Source organism: Miniopterus schreibersii (assembly GCF_964146895.1).
Source record: "Miniopterus schreibersii genome assembly, chromosome: 1".
NCBI classification, from domain to species: domain Eukaryota; kingdom Metazoa; phylum Chordata; class Mammalia; order Chiroptera; family Miniopteridae; genus Miniopterus; species Miniopterus schreibersii.
The window spans coordinates 41,990,099-42,007,862 of NC_138101.1; positions in this window are offsets into that span (position 1 = coordinate 41,990,099).

Consider the following 17,764-nt stretch of genomic DNA (forward strand, 5'->3'; position numbering starts at 1 on the left):
CTCTTTTCTTGAGAAACTGCCTTTATTAAAAATGTGTATCAAGGGACTTCTCAAGTACTGTCAGGCTTGGCTATGGTCACAGATGCTCAATCTAGTCATTACCACTCCTCCTGCGGTTTAGATCTTACTGTCTTTCCTTCTTACTCAACGCAGTCATTATAATCTTGCCAATACCCCTGGGAAGCAACAAAGCCCTTTTCACCTTGCAGCTTTCTGGGGGTATTCTCTTTACCAGAAAGTGCCCTCTTGTCCTCCACCTAGCATTTATCAAGCATCAATTTTATGCCTAGAGTCGTGCTGGGTACTCTGAGTCTACAGATGCAAAATATGGGTCTTGCCTTCCAACAATTCGGAATCTAATAAAAGGAACAGATCTCTGATGCATGAAATGGGTGGAGAACAGAGTCAAAGCAGTTATGAAAATATGGAGTATAATATGGTAAACATTGGTTACGGGCCCACCAGAGGAAGGAGAATAGATATACAGTCTGTTGTGTTTTTGGAAACAGTGATCACTACAGCTGGGAAAGCCAGAGGAGGCAGTGAGGAAATACTTCGATGGATTAGCCAGCCGGCTGACGGCGCCGCAGCTGGGGGCTGACACTGTCTGACCTGCCGCAGCCCCTCTTGCCACACAGTGCGCTTCCCCCGCGAGGCGTCAGGAACAGCACTGGGTTTCTCACATAGGCCACAAGAGTGATACGTCCAAAGAGCGCTGAACCGCAGAGCATAAGTGTACACTAACAAGCAACATTGTGCAGGTATTGCAGTATAAAAGAGCTTTTGCTTACCTTGCCTTACTTAATGTTCATAACTAACCACCTTAGGAGGGAGTTATTATTATTTCCATTTTCAAATGACTAAAATGATGTTAATAGAAATTCAGCGAATTTCTCAAGGCCACTAATTTAGACCATAACCATTGCTGGTGGGTTATTTCCATGTTCTATTCCCAAACCTGTGCTGCACTATGTTGCTTGACATTTAGGATTAGAAAGAGTGTAAGGGTATGTGTGTGTTTGTGTGTGTGTGTGTATTGGGGGTGTCAAAAGAAGGGTTATTCTGTGAAGTAATCCATCATTTAGAACATTATTTCTAGAGAAAAACACTTCAATAATAACAAACCACTGTGGATTAAATGTTTTTCAGAATATAACTCATTTGTAAGTTGTAAACTGATGACACAAAATGCAAATCTGGATCATCAGCTTAGTATTTTATTACCTGATTTCTCTGTCAAACAAAAATATATGAATTTCTTTTTCAGTATATTTTTCATGTACTGGTTTTCGAGATATTTGGAGATCTATTAATATAGCTCTATTTTTCTCTTTGATATTAGAATGACAATCATCATGCTAGAAATGAAAGGATTCCCTCTATCACTAATAACATGCCTCTTTGGTAAGCTGTATAATGCATTAGTTTCCGAGGAACTTTCTGCTATAAAACCTCATTAAAAATAATGTTTATAATATATTTCACTTAGTCTGTTTGGCTTGACATGAAAAGAAATTCCACACTTTATCCCACTTTATATTCTAGTTTTTCATATCTAAGGTCAAGTTTTTGGTCATAGGCGATCAAGCCACATTTGTTTTAGTGAATTCTTAAGTCTTCCAAACCCTTGGCTGTCTGCCCCTGGAATATTTCATTATCACTCTTTTTTGTTCTTAACAACATGTGCCTAACCAGGACACTTTCTTTGCTAAGAAATTATACTAATGGTTAGAGATAAGCATTAAAAAATCTTTGAAAAAGACTATTTCCTTTTCCCTGATTCCAAAAATCTATCAATGTGTGGTTAACAGAATGAGGCTGTAATTTTCTTCTTTTGGGAAATGAATAATCTTAGAGATACGCTGTCACCAATTAATATTTTTACAAAGCTCTGTTCTCTGTTAGAGTCGACCAGAATTTTAGAACATTTTCATTTGGCCAACATTTTATTATTTTTTTATTTTTAAATGTGTTTTTATTGATTTCAGAAAGAGAAAGAGAGAAGAAGAGAGAGATAGAAACATCAAGGTTGCCTTCTGCACACCCCCTACAGGGGATGGAGCCCTCATCTGGGCATGTACCTTGACAGGGAATCCAACCGGTGACCTCCTGGTGCAAGGGATGATGCAAAACCAACTGAGCCACACCAGCCAGGCAATTTGGCCAACATTTTAGAATGATTTTAACTGTTATATGCTAGGATATCAGAGCTATTTTTCCATTATTAAAAAACCTTATAAATATGAATATTAAATCACACATATAATTAAAAATAAATTTAAAAAAATTTAAAAATATTAAAAGATGATATGGGTTATAAGCTGAACAGTGACGACTTACTTCTATTCCCATCTGTTCGCCAGATGAACTTGACCTGGATGGATTGCTTTGTAATTTTTCTCATAGCCAGCACTTTCCTCCTAGTCCTGAACTTGATCCACAGGATTCTACTCCCTCTGATCCCTATTTCTATAAGACTGGTACCAATATCTTATTTAAACTAGAAGCTGCTGTGGACAGTACAGTTGGTCTCTGACACTCCTCTTTAGGTTCCCATGGTCATCTTCTTTGCAACTCACTGAGCTCTTCCAAGACCTTTCATTTAAAAGTTGAGATTTGTTTGGCAGCTCACTAACTTGTGTTAGCCTATCTTTTGTTTGGAATGTGAATTTAGCACCCAGTGTGCAATTGAAAATTGGAGACTATCTCTTCATAGTGACTTTAGGAAGTGTGTGAGTTATGGTGTTGAGAACAATCACTGCCCTACCTGTCTTCAGGATCTTGGCTTCTACTCAGGTCATGTCTGTGAGACTTTTTTTTTTTTTTTAATATATCTTTATTGACTTCAGAGAAAGGAAGGGAGAGGGAGAGAGAGAGATAGAAACATCAATGATGAGAAAGTCGTCATTGATCGGCTGCCTCCTGCACACTCCCGAATGGGGATCGAGCCTGCAGCCCGCATATGTGCCCTGACCTAGAATTGAACCTCAGTCTCCTGGATCCTAGGTTGATGCTCAACCACTGAGCCACGCCCGGCTGGGCTGTGAGACAATTTTGTGGACTGGAAGATTTGCCCTTTACCTCCTGCCTCGACATGATATGTTACACAATAATCCAAATAAAAGCCTGACCACAGAACCCAACCCCCTGGGGAAAGTCAGGAGACTTAGGAGGACATACAGCTGTCCTCAAATGCAAGTCTGTTTGTTCAGACTCCTTCTTTCACTTGCCCTGGGAAAATCCAAGAAGAGCCAGACTTTCCGGGGTAAGAGGTAGCACAGGCAGAACTCTGGATCCAGAAAGCACTAAAGAATCCAAGGCCTAAGTTTAAGGGGTAAAATGATCTACATTTAGAAATTAACTTGTCCTCTAAATGACTGAAACTTCTGAGTTATTCAGGGGTAAAAGCCACTACAGAAGAGTAAATAAGGGATGACAGGTAGAAAAAAGAGAAAAGGAGTCTCATAGGAAGTTCTAAATAAATTTTTGTTCAAGAAAGTCTGGATCATTAAAACAAAATCATGTCTTTGGCATAGGAATTAAACTTCTAGGAATATATCCTAAAAGATAATCTGAAATAATTGCATAAAAAATTTTAAACACAAAAAAATCACTGTAATATTTTTATGGTAAAAAATAAGAGCAATGTATAGTCTTAAAAACAAGGAAATGGTTAAATAAATAATAATATACCATAGAAAGTGAAGTCATAATATTCAAACAACTCAAAATATTTTAAATTGTGCATGATTATACATCAAATAAAAAAGTGAAAACTTTGCACTGGCATAATATTTTATATGTGCAAAAAACTTTAAAAATGTAGACAATGATTATTCCTTAGCAATACAGTTACGGGTGACATTTATTTCTCATTATTTTCCAACTTTTCTGAAGAACTTGGAAGCCGTCTAACAATGTGCCAAAGCTCAAGATCTGCATTAGGCTGCCTGGCTTCTCATTTTTTTGCTAGATTTACTTAAAATTCTTGGGGCTTCTGTTTTCTCATCTGTGAAAATGGAATGATAATAACACATATCTCAAAGCTGCTTTAAATATTAAATGAAATAAAGTATATAGAACAATCCCTGCACACAGTTAACAACTTGATAAATTTTAGCTATTCATTACCTTTAAAAACATATGTGTGTGGCTGCATGTGCACATGTGTGTGGATGCACACACATATATGCACACACATATTTAGGTTTTTAAACAATGAAAATAAACACAGTTCTCTATTTATTAAAACTGCTGAGTATTTTTATATCCCAAATTTAATCACATTTAGTTTACAGTGAGAAAGACATAGGGAAGAAACTGATGGAGGGTAGGCTGATCAAGGCCATAAGTCTATTCCATGTCCAAGCAAAGCATGCCTCAACCCTGTGGCTTCATTCATCACTGTTACTCATGGGTCACATTTGTCAACTTCTCCTTGATTGCTCAGTACTTTGGAATGAATTGAGATTATTCATAATGTTTTATAAATGTGACATGATACACCTAGAAATACAGATTTTTTCTATAAAGCAGTGACTGTGGGAAGCACAATGCTCAAATACTCTTTCTCCATTCACTGAGGACTATATTAGCAGAATGCATTGAATTGACTTTGTGTATTTTTCCAGTGCCCTGCAAGTTATAGTAAGTCTCTATCTCAGGGTCTTCCTTTGCTCCAAAAGAGAGTAAAGTGGATTGGAAGAACCAATCCCCTAGAAAAAAATGACTGCTAAAGAACTAATTTTGCAGTTTAAACGCCATTCTCTATAGTAATCTCTATCCATGAGATGGTGTGCATTAATAGAAAAGCATAGATTGAATTTAAAAGCTGGGCTTATTAGAGCTGAAATTGGGTAAGTTATAGAATTTCATTACATTTCCCATTTATAAATCAAAATTGATACTAGACACTGCATAGAGATATTGGAAGGATTAATGAAATATTACTTGGGGTAAACTATGTGATACGTAGTAAGCATCATTAAATGGTAGCTGCTGCTGTACAAGAGCCAGGGAACAAAGGGACATGTTATCATTCCATAATGATAACGGGAGCTAATACTTGTAGATGTTTAATATGTGTCAAGCATTATTTTGAACACTTTACCTATGATAATGCAGGCAATCATCATAACAGCTTTAAGAGTTGAATAAGACAGATTAAAGACAGCAGTGGACTGAGTGGAAGCTACACTGACACTCCCCCAGGACCAAACTGGAATTACAACTAAAATATAGAAAAATCATCCTGACTAATCAACTGTAACTGAAGATGAGCTGGAGAGCACCCTCATAACCAAGGAGGAAAAGTGGAGACCACATAGAGACTGGTAGGCAGTACAGAGGCATGAGAGGGCTGGCTGGGCTCCCACAGGCAGCAGCTGAAGGTCTGGAGGGATAGCTCAGCTGTGGGGGGTTCCCACTGAGGACTCTGGGGCCTAAACCCCAGGCTGGGATTCCCAGTCAAGAGCGCCAGAACTGAGAAAGGTGCCCACATGACATCTGGCTGTGAAAAGCAGCTGGGTTTTTGCCTGCCAGGGAGAGACAGCTGGGAATGCAGGCACCCTGTTAAAGAGCCAACGCACAAAGTTTCATGTGTATCCACTCACCTTGGGCTCCAGCAGAGGGAGGGCAGAGTGGACTGGAGCAGAGTCTAGGGTTGTGGGCTCTGGAGGTAGAGTATAGAGGGCAGCCCTCTGAATTCCTGTGCCGAGCCATTCCCCCATACTGCAGAGGACATCTTTCACAGACAGACATTTACCTCCCAAGCAGCCTTTTGCCTGGGAGGGAAGCAATTGCCCCACCCTGCTGGAAAACCTCTTGTCATACCTCAAGGAGTTTCTACAGCCTGAGGCTCATTAAGAGAATTAGATCAATCAGCCTGCTGGCAGAGGCAGACCTCAGGGTGCTTTGAGTCTTTGCCTGATGTGCTTCTGGACCCGAGCCTTGGAAAAGCAGACTGTGCTGTGCATCTTAGTCCTGTCCAAAAGAACCCAGCCCCAGCAGAGAAAACCACAAGTTGAGGAGTGTGGAAAACTTCAAACAGGGTACTCAAGGCCAGTCACAAACAGCGTCTGACATTGCCCTGCACCTGACCATCCAAAAGAGTGGGATTTCTAGCAGATCTACCTAATACATAGACACAAACCCAAATAGACAGTCAAAATGGGAAGACAAAAAACAAAACAAAACAAAAACAAAAAACCCAAGTGAAAGAACAAGAGAAGTCTCCAGATAAAGAACTAAGTGAAATGGAGATAAGCAATCTATCAGATATAGAATTCAGAATACTGATTGTAAGGATGATTTAAAAAGATGGAATAAACAGCAGATTAGAGGAAGCTGAGGATCAGATCAGCAAATTAGAAGACAGGGTAAAAAAAAAAAAAAAATTAAAAAATCACTGGATCAGAGATCCAAAAAGAAAAAATAATAGAAAAACAGGAGGACAGTCTAAAGGAACTGAGGGACATGCAATGTAACAATATTTGCATCATAGAAGTGTCAGAAAATGTAGAAAGCAAGCAAGGGTTAGATAACCTGTTTGAAGAAATAATGGCAGAAAACTTCCCTAATATGGTCAAAGAAAAAGTCACACAAGTTCAGGAGGCACAGAGAGTCCCAAGCAAGAAAAAGCCAAAGAGGCCCATGCCCAAACACATCATAATAAAATGCCAAAAATTCAAGACAGAATCTTAATGGCAGATAGAGAAAAGCAATCTCTTACCTACAAAGGAGCTCCCATAAGGCTGTCAGCTGACTTCTCATCAGAAACTCTATAGACCAGAAGGGAATGGCATGAAGTATTCAAAAGTAATGCAAGACAAGGATCTGAAACCAAGCCTACTCTATCCAGCAAGGCTATCATCCAAAAAAGATTGTGAAATGAAGATGTTTCCAGACAAGAAAAGGCTAAAGGAGTTTGTTACCACCAACCCAGCATTGCCAGAACTGTTAAAGGGACAGCTGTAATAAGAAGTAGAAAAATAGAAGGAAACATAGGCATAAAGAATTAAATGACAATAGATAAGTATCTATCAATAATAACCTTAAATGTAAATGTATTAAATGCTCCAATAAAAAGACATAGGGTGGCTGAATGAATAAGAAAACATGACCCAAATATATGCTGTCTACAAGAGACCTGCCTCAAAACAAAAGACTCACACAAGATGAGAGTGAAGGGATGGAAAAAATTTTCCCATGCAAATGGAAATGAAAAAAAAGTTGGGGTAGCAATATTCATATTGGACAAAAATAGACTTCAAAATGACCATAACGAGAGATAAGAAAGGTCACTACATAGCACTAGAGAGTTCATTCCAACAGGAAGATATAATGTTGATAAACATATATACACCCAATATAGGAGCAACTACATTTATTAAAAAAACTTCTAAAGGACTTTAAGGGAGAGATCAACAGCAATCAAGTCATACTAGTGGACTTTAACACCCCACTGACTTCACTGGATAGATAGGTCTTCCAGACAAAAAATCAACAAGGAAACAGTGATCCTAAATGACACAGTAGATCAGATGGATTTAATTGACATTTACAGAACATTCTACCCCAAAGCTGCAGAATATATATTTTTCTCAAGTGCACATGGACTTTTCTCAAAGATAGACCACATGTTAGGACACAAAACCAGTCTCTATAAGTTCAAGAAGATTGAAATCATATCAAGCATCTTCTTGGATCACAATGGCATGAAATTAGAAATCAATTACAATAAAAACACTCAAAAACATTCAAATACATAGAGGCTAAAAAGCATGTTTTTAAACAATGAGTGGGTTACCAAGAAGATCAAGAAAGAAATCTAAAACTTCCTGTAAACAAATGAAAATAAACACACGACTATCCCAGATCTATGGGACACAATGAAATCAGTCCTGAGAGGGAAGTTCATAGCACTACAGGCTTACCTCAAAAAAATAAGAAAAACTTCTAATAGACTTTCTAACTCTACAACCTAAAGGCTTAGAAAGAGAACAACAAGAAAATCCCAGAGTAAGTAGAAGGAAGGAAATAATAAAGATCAGAGCAGAAATAAATGAATAGAGACTAAAAAAACATTATAAAAGATCAATGAAACCAAGAGTTGGCTCTTTGAAAAGATAAAGAAGATTGATGAACTTTTAGCCAGAGTCATCAAGAAACAGAGAGAGGACTCAAATAAACAAAATCAGAAACAAAAGAGGTGAAGTAAAAACTGATGCAAGAGGAATACAAAGGATTGTAAAAAAAAATTATGAATAAGCCACCAAGCTGGACAACCTGGATGAAATGGATAAATTCCTAGAAAAATACAACCTTTCAAAATTCAATCAGGAAGAGTCAGAAAGCCTGAATAGGCTGATAACTGCTGATGGAGTTGAAACAGTAATCAAAGGGCTCCCAGCACACAAAAGCCCTGGCCCAGATGGCTTCACAGGGGAGTTTTACCAAACATTCAAAGAAGAACTAACACCTATCCTCAAACTATTCCAAAAAATCTGAGAGGAAGGAGCACTTCCAAACTCTTTTTACTAGGCCAGCATTAGTCTAATTCCAAAACCAGATAAAGACACTACAAAGAAAGAGAATTACAGGCCAATATCCCTGATGAACATAGACTCTAAAATCCTCAACAAAATATTAGCAAATCGGAAGCAGCAATATATTAGAAAGATCATACACCATGACCAAGTGGGATTTATTCCAGGGATGCAAGGCTGGTACAATATTCGCAAATCAATAAACATGGTACATCACATAAACAAATTGAAAGACAAAAATCACATGATCATATCAATAGATGCAGAAAAACCACTCGATAAAATATAACACCCATTTTTTTTTTTTTTTTTTATAAAACCTCAGCAAAGTGGAAATAGAGGGATCATACCTCAACATAATATAGGCCATATATGACAAACCTACAGCCAACATCATACTCAGTGGGCAAAAACTAAAATCATTTTCCCTAAGAACAAGAACAAGACAGGAGTGTCCACTTTCACCACTCTTATTCAACATAGTACTGGAAGTCCTAGCCACAGCGATCAGACAAGAAGAAAACATAAAGGCACATGAGTTGGAAAGGAGGTAGTAAAACTGTCATTATTTGCAGATGACATGATATTGTACATAGAGAATCCTAAAGACTCCACCAAAAACTATTAGATTTAATAAATGAATTCAGCAGGGTAGCAGGACACAAAATTAACACCCAGAAATTGATGGCATTTTTATACACCAGTAATGAACTCTAAGGTAGAGAAACTAAAAAAACAATCCCATTTACCATTGCAACAAAATATTAAGATACTTAGGAATAAATTTAACCAAGGAGGTAAATGACCTGTACTTGGAAAACTACAGGACATTTCAAAAAGAGGTAGAAGAAGATATAAACAAGTGGAAGAATATACTGTGTTCATGGATTGGAAGAAGCAACATCATTAAAATGTCCATACTACCCAAAGCAATCTATAAATTCAATGCAATTCCTATTAAAATACCAACTGCATACTTCACAGATCTAGAACAAACACTTCAAAACATTATATGAAACCAAAAAAGACCCAGAATAGCCACAGCAATCTTGAGAAAGAACGAAGTTGAAGGGATCACAATACCAGATATCAAATTATACTACAAAGCCAATGTAATCAAAACAGCCTGGTATTGGCACAAGAACAGACATATAGATCAGTGGAACAGGACAGAGAACCCAGAAATTGACCCATGCCATTATGGTCAATTAATATTTGATAAAAGAGGCAAGAACATACAATGGAGTAAAGACAGTCTCTTCAATAAGTGGTGCTGGGAAAATTGGACAGGTACATGCAGAAAAATGAAACTAGACCACCAACTTACACCATACACAAAAAAAACTCAAAATGGATAAAAGACTTAAATGTAAGACTTGAAACCATGAAAATCCTAGAAAAAAACATAGACAGAAAATCTCAGACATTTCTCATAGCAATATACTTGCTGATACATCTCCTAGGGCAAGATAAACAAAGGAGAAAATAAACCAATGGAACTGCATCAAAATAAAAATCTTCTGCTCAGCAAAAGAAACCATCAACAAAAAGAAAAGGGAGCCCACTGTATGGGAGAACGGATTTGCCAACGACACATCTGATAAAGGCTTAATATCCAAAATATATAAGGAATTCATACAACTTAACAAAAGGAAGATAAACAATCCAATTAAAAAATGGGCAAAGAACCTAAATAGATACTTCTCCAAAGAGGACACAAAGATGGCTAAGAGACACATGAAAAAATGCTCAGCATTGCCATTCATCAGAGAGATGCAAATTAAAACCACAATGAGGTATCACTTCACACCTGTCAGATTGGCTCCATCAGCAAATCAACAAATGACAAGTGCTGGTGAGGATGTGGAGAAAGGGGACCCTAGTACACTGCTGGTGGGAATGCAGACTGGGGCAGCCACTATGGAAAGCAGTATGGAGGTTCCTCAAAAGATTAAAAATTGAGCTGCCATTTGACCCAGTGATCCTACCTCCAGGAATATATCTTAAGAAACCCAAAACACGAAACAGAAAGAACGTATGCACCCCTGTATTCACAGCAGCACAATTTACAATAGCTAAGATCTGGGAACAGCCCAAGTGCCCATCAGTAGATGAGTGGATGAAAAAGCTGTGGGACATTCACACCATGGAATACTACGCAGCTGTAAAGAACAAGGATCTCGTTCCCTTTGGAACAGCATGGATGGACCTGGGGAATATTATGCTAAGTGAAATAAGCCAGGCAGAGAAAGACAAGTACAACATGACTTCACTCATATGTGGAATGTAATAAACAAAGTAAACTGATGAATGAAATAGATCCAGAGACATAGAAGCATGGAACAGACTGAGGGATCTCAGAGGGAAGGCGGGAGTGAGGGAGTGGGGGAGGAGAGATTAATCAAAAACTTCTATCCTTATATGCAAAACGTATGGATACAGACATTGGTACGGGGAAGGTGTGGGGGTGGGGTGAATGTGGGGTGGAGGGGATCAATGGGAGAAAAGGGGGGACATCTGTAATACTTTCAACAACAAAGATAAATTTTTTAGAAGAAATGAAAAAAATAATAACAAAATAAAAAATTTTAAATCTAAAAAAAAAGAGTTGGATAGTATTATTAATTTATTCAATATGAATTTACACAATGTCAAATTTCTCCATTTTATAAATAAGGCTATTAAATATGAAATGCAATTTGGAGTAGAGCTCCTTGCAACACAATATTTGTATTATAAAATGCCTTTCACTCTAGATTGTGAACTCTTGAATGACAAAAACCATGCCTTTATATCCCTAAATTGTCCTACTTACAGAAAATATATGATAAACATACACTAAAGAGAACCTATCTGCCTCTGTGGGTGGAAATCAGTACTACGCTCAGTACAGCAATTCATTTTATTTTATTATTTTTTAAGTTTTGTCAATTACAGTCTACATTTAATATTATTTTGTATTAGTTTCAAGTGTAAATTCATCTCATTTAAGATTTCAGTGGTTACAAAGGACTGGATTCATTGAATCTTCTTTATTTACAATACATATTTTCACATGTGGACATGAGGATTTTATAATAATTATCAAGATTGTTCATCACTGTGTAATGAGTAACAACTCACTACAGCTTTTATACTGGCAGTTATGGATCATGTTGCTACTTTTGCTTCTCTGCTGCCAATTCAGTGTTTTCATCACTTTCTGCTGTTTCCATAAACATACCAAGTCAACCGCAACATAGTCCATTTCTTTCATCTGGTTTTGCTCAAGGCATAATTAAGCCAATAAAATGTGTAACAGTTTGAACCAGCCATTAGACAACAGAAATAACCATAGCCAGGGACCAGGCCACAATCTGAGGAACCTGGTTAAGTGGCCGCCAACGTGGCTGACGTCAGGCGCATTGGCATATGCACATTAATGATCTGTAAGCAATGCAATAAACTGTATATGAACAAAAAGTCCTTTGAAAAAATCCTCTTCAGCGTTATGACATCAAAGAAAGCAAATGCCAGAGAATGTTTAAGGTCATTGTAATAAATCTGTTTGAATTCTGAAGATCTCTTTCAGAACCACATTTCTTGAGAACAGTGAATTGCCTTGAACATTTCAGGGAAGAGTGAGAGATTAAATGACTTTTATACAATATATTTGTTTTCTAATTGTATGAATATTTAAAAAATAGGACTTTCACATAGCTTTGAACCATTCATATGTAAGTGATTTGTGGCTATGGGTATTTAACCTTCTGAGCCAACATTTTACTGGCTATGGAAATGCTATGGTTGCTCAGGAATGTGTTTGATGTGCCAACAGGGACACCAAATAGTTAGAAAAGCTCATGATTTATTTTGAACTTTTATTCTTTGGTAATACAAAATGATCCTCATTTAAAGATGCAACTGCTTATGCTAATGGTTACCAATCAAATCCCCGTTGACGTAAGCATGCAGACTTTTTAGAGAGTCCTAGAGAAGAAGTCTCCCTGAAAACATAATTGCTGGTGATGCAGACCTGATGTGCACACCTGTAAACACAGGCAGAGAGTGGTAGGATCTGGGGTCTGTGGAGCAGCTGAAGGAGCATGGGGAATGTTTGAAGAAAGGTATACCATTTATTAGCATTGGCTAAACTTTCAATAAAACATCAATTAAGTGACACAGTTTGTGGTGAGATGGATAAAAATTTCCATCCATAATCACAGGTATGCAAGAAATCTCTCTCTCCTTTCCTGTAGTCCAGCTCAATTTCAATTAATCTTATTCTACCTAGGTGGTGGACAGACTCTCGCACTCCACAGTTGGTTCTTTCCTTTTATAAGGATTATATCTCTTACATGCCATTGCAGGAGCACATTTCTGTGTTCTATGAAGTGATCGGAAGCCTCCTTTGCCCAGACTTCATTTTTAAAATTTATTTTTATTGATGAGAGCATTACAGACTTCTTTAGTAAACTGCTTTTGATCAGATCCTGCAAATTCACTTGGGGTTTTATCATTTCTCCAACACTCTTCTAGGAGAGAGAGCACAGGGTCCCTCTCTCTCTGGAACCCACAAATATCTGCACTGTCACGACCCCCTCCCATCCCTTCAACCCTGTCTACCCCCACACCAACAAAAACTTTTCTTGTGTCTAGAACAGGGTTTCTCAACATATTTGGTCAGATAATTCTATGCTGCAAGAAGCTGTCTTGTGCATTATAAGATATTTAGGAGCATCCTTGGCCTCTACCCAATAGGCACCAAGTCATGACAATCAAAAATGTCTCTGGACTTTACCAAAAGTCCCTGGAAGGGGTGGGGGTGGGGGGGCAAATCACTCCAGTTGGGAACCACTGCTCTGGAAGAAGCCCCTCAAATCTCACTTTTCTCAAATATTTTCTCTAAGCTCTAGATCCTCAAAATGCCCTATGGGCTTATCCTACCCCCTCAGAGGGAGAAGCAGGGGAGCAACGTATAAAGGAGAAAAAGAGGCATGTTAAAAAATCCTTTCATAATAACACCTCTCCTTGACCATGCAATAATTCCTTCCCATTAAGTAAATGAATAACAGCTTGTATGAAGTCTTTGCAAGAGCTATCATATTACTGTACTGATTACCTTTTTATAAGTGGGTGTAGAGCTAATAAGACATCCTCAATATTGACAGGTAAATAATCATGTAGAGTATCTTCTTTTCTCTTATTCAACTGATTAGTTTAAAAATTAAGTTACCGTAAAATTTTTCAGAAATTCAAAGCAGTGTAAAAATAACCTAATAAATCGTACATCCACCATACCTTTTAAGAACGAAAATATTACCCCTGCAGGAAGCCCCTGTGGACTCCCCCTAATTGCACCTCCAGTGGTGGCCCCTATTTTGAATTTGATGATAAATGATGCACAATCACATGGAGGTTTTCCCGGCTGGGCAACCATGTAGCCAATATTCAGTTCTTTGGACCTAGCTATTGGCAGTAGAAACTTTCAAAGTAAAAAATGTTCAGAGAGAATTAGGATAAGGATCTTTGGCTCATTTCAAATGAAAAATCTGCCAATGTTCCAATAAAACAGAATAACAACTTAATAGAGCCACTTGGACAGCTAGATGCTTATCTGAGGGCCCGGTGGTCTCAGCCCCACTCTCCCGGCCTTGTTTACATCCCTCCTTCACTCGTTATTCCAGCTGTCAAACGGAGGAAGAAACATCTTATGTTGCAAGTTGAGGGTCACATCCCCTTCATTTGTCTCTCTACTTCTCTCCCTTCCCTTTGCTTTCCCACAATATCACTCACTTTGTTTTTATAATAAAATACAAAAAGTTCTTTGATTGTGGCTTTAATCCAAGCTCTGTGGTATTGCAGGAATAAGTCACTCTTTATTAGTACTCAGCCCCATGTATGTTTATATAAGGCCAGAGGATAACCATACGTCAAAGGATAACCATACGTTTTTATCCACTATCAGTAAAGTGATACCATTTCTGAGCAAAAAAATTCAATGGCCTTGGCCATGTGTAGCCCACATTGTTTGGGGAATGACAAGAACAAACAGCAGCAATCCTAACTAATGCTTCGGGGGGTGTTTGATGGCTGCCCGGGGAAAAGGTATAAAATTCTCACCCTCGCAGAGCCCTCCTCCTGTTTCCCCCACTTGCCCCAAGGGTAGAGTTTAGGTGAGAGGAACAGAGTTGCAAAATCACACGACTTTTTTCCTAGATGATAAGTGTTGTATAATATTGTGCAGATTATGCTGAAGGGAAGCAAAGCTTTCTAAAGATATGGAATAATAAAGACAACTCAATAACTGAAGTCTGATTATTAATATATGTTTAACCATAGAACAGGAATTATCAGGGATTAATAACATAGGCCAGGAAATAGAAGAAAGCAGGAAATAGACATTCCTGCAAAGACAGCGTAGGACAGAAGCATCACAGAACAATCTGGAAAGCATCAGAACCAGCGTACATGCGGCCTTCCTTAGGTACTCAGATGAAGTTTCCTTGGATAGGAAAAGAAACTGTATAAGAATTCACTAAATATTTGAGAGTTTGTCCAATGTAAATAAGTGTGAGAAGAGTAAGTGTTCTCCATGTTTCTCCTTCCCTCCTTCATGTAAGGATGGAGTTAGCATGTTCCAAGGTCCTTGTTATGTTGGTTGGAGGAGGGAATGGTGGAAGATTTGGAATGAGCTAAAGCTAAAACTTAGATTCATTTTAATCAGAGAAGGAAACTCATCTAAGGAAAGACAATTGAAACTTAATGCGTGAAGGAGGAGATGAATAACAGAACTGAGAAAAAAGTTAAGTGAGCCAAGGCTAAAGTGTTTTTATAAAATTTTTGGAATTGACAGAGAGGAGAGGTTTGTGGGAAGAGAGTATTGGGGTCTTAGGGAGATAGCTATAGATTTCTGACATAAAGCATGTGATTCCCCTCTGAGACAATGTAGACAGATTTTGGTAATTACTTTCTGGCTGGAGTGCACCAGCTCAGAGATGACACTTGAAGGTCGGGGCACCATCCTCCAGGATGTGGTGTATGTATTCAAACAGTGGTCAGTATATGGCGCTAGAATAAATTGATGGACCTGGGAAATACCAGGTAGAGATAGTACTCAGCTTCCTAATCATCATGTCCAACAACCCATATGCAGATTTTGTGCTTCTGAAACTCACAATGCTAAGCTCTGACAAATCAAATTTTGGTTCCAAGGAGAAGAACATTGGTACCAGTGCCAACCAAAGTGTTCCACTGAACCCAAAACTACAGCTTCCTCTGGTCACTTTGGACTACTCATGCTCATGGACCAGCAGATAAATAAAAGAGTTACTATCCTGGTTGATACAATAGACCCTGATTATCATGAGAAGTTAAGATTGCTAATACGGGGACTTGTGATGCTCCTACGCAGTGGGAAAATGGAAAATGGGCAATTTCAAAAACTGTGGCCAAATAAGGGCAAGACATCAAAAGTTAAAACCCCTCAGGGATGAAGGTCTATGTTATCTTCCACCAGGTAAGCAAATAAAATAAGCTCAATTTCTTACCAAGGACAATAAAAATCTAGAACAAACGTAGGCAAGAGAGATGACAAATACCAATGACGGCCTAGGACTAGTTGCAATAGTGGGGAATGTAGCTTGTCCCACTAAGACTCCGTGACCAGGTGAACTCATATGGCATTCTCGTGAATCTGAGTGGTACGAGGGGCAGCCTCTGACATTCATTTATTATCCTCCACATCACATACCCCAGGCTTACCTCTGATTTCAGTGCCAATGGTGGGGAAGAGTTCCATACGATCTCAGATTTTCCTGTCTCAAGAGCAGGCACCTTTTTGCATTCTGCTTTCAGAACTTTCCCAGAGGTAATGGGAGTCTGCTTGGCTAGTGTGCAAAGACAGCTATGAGTAGGGAGCGGGAGTTAATGCCCCAGCGACCAGCTGCTGGGTGAGGAGAATTAATGGTACATATTCCAGACGCCAGGCCTCTAAGGCATACAATTCGAGGAGGCATTCTGTGTGCTTCCTAGATGTTCCCAGGAAGTAGAAAACCTGTTGCCCTCAGCCCCGACTCCATGAGGCACACTTACCTATAGCTGTTTTCCACCCTTCTCTGTTCCACTTCACTCCCTCACTCTGGTATCCTGGGCCCCTTCACAAATGAACTAGAGCACGTAGGGCCCTGTCTCAGGTTCTGATTTTAAAATTATGGCAATTCTTTTTTAAAAAGGGGGGTGGCAGAGAAAATTTTGTCTACAGGAGTATGTTTCCCTCTGGTGTCCCATAGATTATAAAATCATTGAGCTTTCTGTTATCCAGTTGCCCACTCTAAGGTTATTTGGTTTGCATTTCTTTGGTCTTATGTTGTCTTTTTTTTAAGGAAATATTCAGTTATCCCCAAAACACCCCTCTTAATTTAGCCTCAGGATGGTAGTGCAGTCCCCAATGCTCTCCCCCTCACTTTCTTTAGCTTTGTGTTACAGTAAACAAAGTGAAGACATCGCCATAATTCTGGGACATGTTTAACACTTGCTCAGAGGTTCAGTTTTTATATATTTTTCCCAAATGGCTGATTTCCTCACAGTCCCTGTGGCTAGTTGTATTTGGAGATATTTGGCTATGAATTTAAAAATCTAAGTATGATCTTTCTTTAGAAAACACTGGACTGTGAGTCAGAGGCCCTTGACTCCTTTTTGGAATTCAGTTCATCATGTTGAGAAAATTCCTACCCTCTCGAGGCAGTTTCTTCATCTCTCATGGAGCCACTGGGCACTTATGTGTGTCCCAGACTAAGAGAAACAGTTAATAGGACTGGGAGCCTCTTCGATGTTTAAATCAGGGATGGGCCTGATTCCACTGCACTTCCTCATGTTTATAATCAAGATGGTTGTCTTATTTTGATGTAGTTGGAAATATTCTTTGACTACAAAAGAAGAAAGAATGATCTTTCTTGTTTTTGTGTAATAATTTCATTCTGATACAGAGAGAGGAAACTATTTCTGAGTGAGAGAAACAAAATGATTTAAAATACTGAATGGCCTGTTAGTTCTTTACATCCCTTCCTGAATTTCATCCTGACCCAGTCAATACTATGTTGCCTTCTAATCTTACAAGGATGAAATTCCTCCAGACAGATATGCACCAGTCCACAGGACACTTCTAGGAAGCTAAGAATGGCGTTTAAGAGCACTCTGTTATAAAACGCACATAAGCCTGTCCTATACTTAGAGCCCTG